A 7,143-nucleotide genomic window follows, 5' to 3' on the forward strand; every position below is an offset into this window, starting at 1 on the left:
GGAAACCAGTGATCAATGTTACTAGTATTTCAGCACTGGAACGCATGAAACCACTTCGTGCTGTGTATCTACACCGTGCTTTAACTGACACTCATTTATTGTACAGTAACTGCAATGCTGTTGAAAGGTTTTTAACACACCCACTCACTCACTTTTTAGTCCCCAACTTTTTTTCCCCAACACAGTTCGTGTGCTATTGTTTTCCCCTCTGCATATCCCTATCTAAATTGCACAAGCCCAAAAGAATGCAAGTTCAGATTTTCGTCCAGTTCAGAATCTCCAATCGCCACATAAACTGCTTTTAAATACCAAATTTTATGTAATTATTTGTTCTGTAAACTCTATATATTTCAAGAGACTGAGCGTTAGTCTGAAGGGTGACCGCATTAAAGGTTGTATCGAACTTTCTTGCATATGGATTTACTTACAGGGCATGTACACTCACATTCTGAGTGAGTCCCTTGCAGGTTATCAAGTACTGTAGTTTCTTAATGTTGTACTATGATACAATAACGACATAAATCTCGACCAGATGACAGGTTCAGTGTTGCGGATATTACATGTAATGAGTTATAATTAATGGCTGATTTATAGCTGAATCAATCAGAGATATTCATGCTATATGCGCTCAACGTAGAGGTTGTATCCACCTGCTGGTGGTGATATGATGATGTGTATCTAGACACAAAGCACGTACACCAATCGGGGCCTGAGACGGACGCCAAGCAAAATACACCATTACCCTAACAACTAGTCTTTGAAATAAACACAGTAAAAAAGTAAAATATGATGAAGAGGAGTCTTAAGACTATCTTCATTTCTAGACTTGCATGGGCGTTATTGGATATATTTGCTTCAGGGTCTGTATGACAGGCTACATACAACAGATAAGCTGTAGGACAAAAGCCAGTAACAAAAGCGGAATCCAGACCATCGATGCTCTCTCTCTCTCTCTCCCTCTTTCTTTCTCTCTCTCTCTCCCCTCTCTCTCTTTCATTCTCTCTCTTTCTTTCTCTCTCTCTCCCCATGTCTCTCTTCCTCTGTCTCAGTCTCTGTGTCTCTCACAGTCTCTCTCTGGCTCTCTCCCTCTGGCTCTCTATCTCTCTCCCCCCATCTCCATGTCTCTCTTCCTCTATCTCAGTCTCTCTCTCTCTGGCATATGGTCCCTCATAAGGTTGGGAAAGTCACATTAACTAGGTGCGCCTAGCGTCTACATGTGTTGTAGGATCCCCAGGGATTGAAAATATGTGCCTTGCCCGTCTATTGACGACACAGTTATATACACCTGGAAATTAATCAAGCAACACCCCAATTTTTTCTATTGAAGCAACTTTGAAGTGTTCTGACAATCAAAATATGCCGGGTTGATATAGTTTGACACTTTTTTATTCAACAGACGATCTCTGACAAACAACTTAAAGGGAAAAAGTATCAAGACTTTGCTTTATTGCAACGAAATCCAAATTCTTAAAACTGTCTTAAATTCATGAGAAAATGGACACAATTTACTATTCATCCACAGACGTTGTTGTCAGGTGTATTAACACAAATGTCACATGGAAAGAAAGAACAGTCATCTGAGAGTCTGCACACCGACTTTCATCAATATCTAGTGTGTCCTCCCTGCGCACGCACCACCGATTCCAGACGCCTCCTCATTCCTTGGATGAGTCCCCGGATCTGATTCTGGGGGATCCTGTTCCACTCCTCATGCAGGGCAGCCGTCAATTCGTTGAGATTATGGACTGGTGGGTCTCTCTGCCTCACACGACGGCCAATAAAGTCCCACAAATGTTCAATGGGGTTGAGGTCAGGGCTCATGGCAGGCCATGGAATTCTGTCAATTGCATTTTGCCGCAAAAAATCATTTACAGCATGCGCCCTGTGAGGTCTAGCATTGTCGTCCATAAATATGGGTCTCGTTGCCAGAGGATGGTTCTCAAAATGAGGTACCACAGCCCTGTCAAGAACCTCCTGTTGGTAACGAACACCGTTAAGGTTGCCACGGATGGTAATGATATCCAACTTGCAGTTCATGGAAATGCACCCCCATACCATAACGGAACCTCCCCCAAAGGCCACAGTCTCCTGGATGTTCCGTGGAGCCATTGCTGTGTTCCTCTGCCTCCAGACCCGAGTACGACCGTCCACCATGTGCAGCAAGAACCGGCTCTCATCTGAGAAATGGACCTTCCTCCAAGAGGCAATGTTCCAGTGCAAACGGTCATTACACCAGGCCAGTCGGGCTGCCTTATGGGCTGGAGACAGTCTGGGTCGCTTGATTGGCCTCCTTGCCCGGTATCCTGCAGCTTTCAGACGATTCCGAACAGTCCTGTTCGAGATGGGTCTCCCTGGAAGCCACTCCTGTCTCAACCGAGAGCTCGAGTCGAAGGACCTGCGCCGTACAAGTCTCAGTAAAGCTCTGTCCTCCCGGACTGTGGTCTTCCTGGGTCTTCCTGGTCTAGGCAGGTCTTTAACTTCATTAGTGGCCCGGTATTTTTTCAAAAGTTTTGAAATTATGGAATGATGTCGTCCGATTTGAGTCCCGATTTGTCTTAGAGACATACCAGCATTCCTCATGCCGATTATTTGCCAACGAGTGGCCTCTGATAATTTCCTACGTGCCATGACATTGAAATGAATGAAAAACCGAATGCAATCGACAACCTGCGCTTGTAAACACCCCAGGGAAAAAGTGCATTTTTCGAAAGTTGAGGTTAAAGCAATGCACGTGCGCTGTGCAAGCTTCACGCGCGTCATATCAACCCATGAAAAGCTCATGCTGTATGTCAATACATCAAAATTGAATAATCAATCATCAAAATTACTTCGTTAAACTTTGTTAAGTTTTTATGTGTCTTTGAATTTGGTGTTGCTTAATTAATTTCCATATGTATAGATGCTGACCGTCTATTGATGACTCTCTCCGTCTACTGATGACACACCCTCGGTCATTGACGGCACAGCTATATGCACTACCCGTCTATGGATGACACAGATATAGGCATTGTCCGTCTATAGATGACACAAATATAGGCATTGCCCGTCTACAGATGACACAAATATAGGCATTGCCCGTCTATTTATGACACTGATATAGACATTGCCCGTCTGCAGATAACACAGCTATAGGTACTGCCCCTCTGTTGATGGCACAACTATATGCACTGTCCGTCTATTGATAACACAGCTATACGCACTGCCCATCAATTGATAACACAGCTATATGCGCTGCCCGTCTGTTGATGGCACATCTGTAGGCACTGCCGATCAATTGATGGCACAACTATAGGTACTGCCCGTCTATTATTGACAAAACCTGGGTCATTGATGACACATCTATAGACACTATCCGTCTGGTGCTGACACAGTTACAGGCACTACCCGTCTGTTGCTGACACAGTTACAGGCACTACCCGTCTGTTGCTGACACAGCTATAGACACTATCCGTCTGTTGCTGACACAGTTATAGGCACTGCCGTTCATTTGGTAACAAAACCTGGTGTACTGATGACACAGATATGAGCATTTTCCGTGAGCAACTAGACCATTGATGACCCAGGCACGGCCGCGGGATCAACACAACGCCACTAATATACACAATGAACCCTGTACATCAGTATCAAGTCCGTGCAGTCTTGCATACAACAGGGAGACTGTACTTCTCCTCTCGTGAACAGGAAACAACACGTGTCTCTGCCATCCAGTGATGAATGAAGGTGCTTCCTGACATGCGTACACATACGTGGCATGCTGTCACTGCACCTGGTTCACACAAACCAGTTACCTAAAACAAGCCACTTTATCTATGATAAAACATAAAAATAGATAATATGCTCACCTGCTGACTACCTGCCCACGCGGCTGACGGCAAGTATGGACGCCAGGCCCAGTATAAATGAGGTGATGCCTGGACTCTCGACTTCTCGATATTTACCTGCAGTGCTGCAAACACTTTGTCCCAGTTCGGTTCTTCGAAAATAAACTTGAATGGAAGACATTTCGTGACTTTGAGCATCTTAACAAGGTTAGATAAATAGAAAAGGTCTGGAAGACGAACATGCGTCGTTATGTGATACTACGGCGGCAAACACACTCACTTGGTCGCAGGGTGAGAAATACCGCCTCCAGCGGTTCTACATAGCACCGCTTCAGAGCCATTGACAAATTTGCTTAGGAAACTAGCGGGCTCGTTTCTCACCTTGAATATTTAGACAAATATGTCTTGACCCGAGAGTTGAAGGGTTGAGGCTGGTCCGATGGTTCACCCCGCATACGACCTCTGTGCATAGTTTTTATTTTCCACAAACTAGAATTAGTGTGTTTTTGTTGAATATATACAGATATTTGAGCCGGACCTGTCACATATGCTTAGCACCATAAAATGTCAGTTTTTACTTCACACGAGTTTGCAAATTCGAAGTGTGTTATCATCTTCAAATTTACTCAGTCCAAAAGTTGCCCTAGATGATTTGTCCCACGTTTCAGTAGGAATATTTAAGTCATTCTTTACAATAAAGATTAGGGTTTGTACAAATATACTCTGTATAGGCCTTGAGGTCGGGTTGGATATCAATCTCTTGCCTGGGACGGCTGGTTACCAGCCTTCTCCCCCGTGCATATATTAGCAAAGACGCTGTTTTATGTCTTCAAATACAGGCCCACAACCACCCGACCGAATACAATTCAAGATTGCATGCACTCAGATGCGAAACTACAGTTCACAACCATGAATTCCTTCTTTCTTTTGTGAAGCACGAGACAAAGTACTTTTAGTATTCTCTGACATATTTGTAAAAATATGATTTGTTCTTTAGAAACTGAGTTTTCGTAGTTCGATTTAAAAAAAAAAAAACTGAACTAAGTTTGGATTACCAGTAATGTTATGTTCAAGGCGAGAATATATGTTACGAGAAGCCGACTTAATTGTTACTGAATCTGTCTCGCCTGTACCACAGGGAGATCAGTTACACTGGTATACGTTACACAACTGCATTCACGATTTTTACCTGATCTTGTAAATATCCTTATCGGCGTTGACACATTGAGAATCAAATAATAGAGTAACAGCACTGAAACTGATACCAACACCTGACCCAATTTGCTCGAGTAGTATTTGTGTCAGGAAAACGTATTTGCATTTTGTTTGAAATACACTCAGAAAATACTCTAGTATGAAACGTGCGTGGAAGAGCAGTTGTGCTGTCTCGTGTTTCTGGAGAAAAATGTCCGATCAATGTGTGATCATTGTGAATACACGTACAAGATATTTCAGTTGTCTTTTTTGTACGAAGGCGGCAGCAGTATGACCACTTCTACAGGTAAACTGTTTTCCGGAGGCCGACTAAGCGCTGTGTCAGTCTTTTTAGCTGAAGAAAGGTGGTTCAATGTCGGATGTCTTAACCTATGGTAGCTGTTATTAACCTGCTTAGTGTCAAGCATTCATGGAATACATCAAGCTCAAGTGGACTTGGCGTCGGTACACTGTGTTTTGGATGATGTATCAATGTTGAATTCTACCTTTGTAGGCTAGCACCCACCTAAAACAAGCTACAGCACTCAGAAAACCCTCTTCTATAATTAACTTGTATGTCCTCTTTAGCTGTAGCAAACAGCCCTTTATGCTCCACCATTAACTGTACCACATAGTCCGCTATATGCCACCATTAACTGTACCACATCGTCCGCTATATACCACCGTTAACTGTACCACATTGTCCGCTATATCCCAGCATTAACTGTACCACATTGTCCGCTATATCCCACCGTTAACTGTACCACATCGTCCGCTATATCCCAGCATTAACTGTACCACATTGTCCGCTATATACCACCATTTACTGTACCACATCGTCCGTTATATCCCAGCATTAACTGTACCACATCGTCCGCTATAACCCACCGTTAACACATTGTCGGCTATATCCCACCATTAACTGTACCGCATCGTCCGCTATATCCCACCGTTAACTGTACCACATTGTCTGCTATATCCCACCATTAACTGTACCACATAGTCCGCTATATCCCACCATTAACTGTACCACATTGTCCGCTATATCCCACCGTTAACTGCACCACATCGTCAGCTTTTAGCTATGGTTGACTGATAAGTAAATCCTGCCGCTAGCTATAGTTGACTGTTTGATAAGTACAAGCTGCCGTTAGCAATGGTTGACTGACAAGTAAATCCTGCCGTTAGCTATAGTTGACTGTTTGATAAGTACATGCTACCGTTAGCTATGGTTGACTGATAAGTAAATCCTGCCGTTAGCTATAGTTGACTGTTTGATAAGTAAATCCTGCCGTTATCTATAGTTGACTGTTCGTTAGGTAAATCCTGCCGTTACCTATAGTTGATGGTTTGATAAGTAAATCCTGCCGTTAGCTATAGTTGACTGTTTGATGAGTACATACTGTCGTTAGGTACAGCTCACTGTTCACCTTCAATCATCATCAACGTATTAAACATGTAATGGTGTTATCAGGGTGACACATCTAGCAAGTCATTCCTAAATGGGTGCCCAGAAGCCTCTCAGTTGTGATTAAACCAATATGGTTGTTCTAGTTGCACACAATAAGAACTGGATCGAATTGAAACATACCACATATATATCGAAATAGTTCAACAGCATATGCATAATACATTTATATACAATTTAACACGGGACATGATGAAACTAAACAGTACTTCAGTGTATGAAATACAAATTGTTAGAAATATGCATTATGTTATGTAATTCTTGAGTGAAACATCTGAATATAATTCAGAATATATAATAAACATTTACAAAAGTGGCATTCGCCTCTTTGCGGGTTGTCCATTACATGCATGCATGTTATGACAAACAACCGAGGACTCGGAGAAACGACTCAGTCCTTTACGGTGGCGAGATTCGCTGTGCGGAGTTGCGTCCCTTATCCGCGAAAGGCTCCTGTAATCGTGGGTGTGATGTTTGTCAGCACCTTTTTCCGTGTTCGTGGGTTTCATAATTTCTCCGACATTAAACTGACAAGCTATGCTGTTCATGCTACTTAAATTCTCTGTCAAAAGCAGCGTTGAAACCCAGATCATTCACTCACTACTGATGATTTGTGTAACTTTCTCTTGAGGATGAGTATCTCCCAACAATACACACAAC

The sequence above is a fragment of the Haliotis asinina genome, chromosome 10 (assembly GCF_037392515.1).
Source record: "Haliotis asinina isolate JCU_RB_2024 chromosome 10, JCU_Hal_asi_v2, whole genome shotgun sequence".
Taxonomy (NCBI): domain Eukaryota; kingdom Metazoa; phylum Mollusca; class Gastropoda; order Lepetellida; family Haliotidae; genus Haliotis; species Haliotis asinina.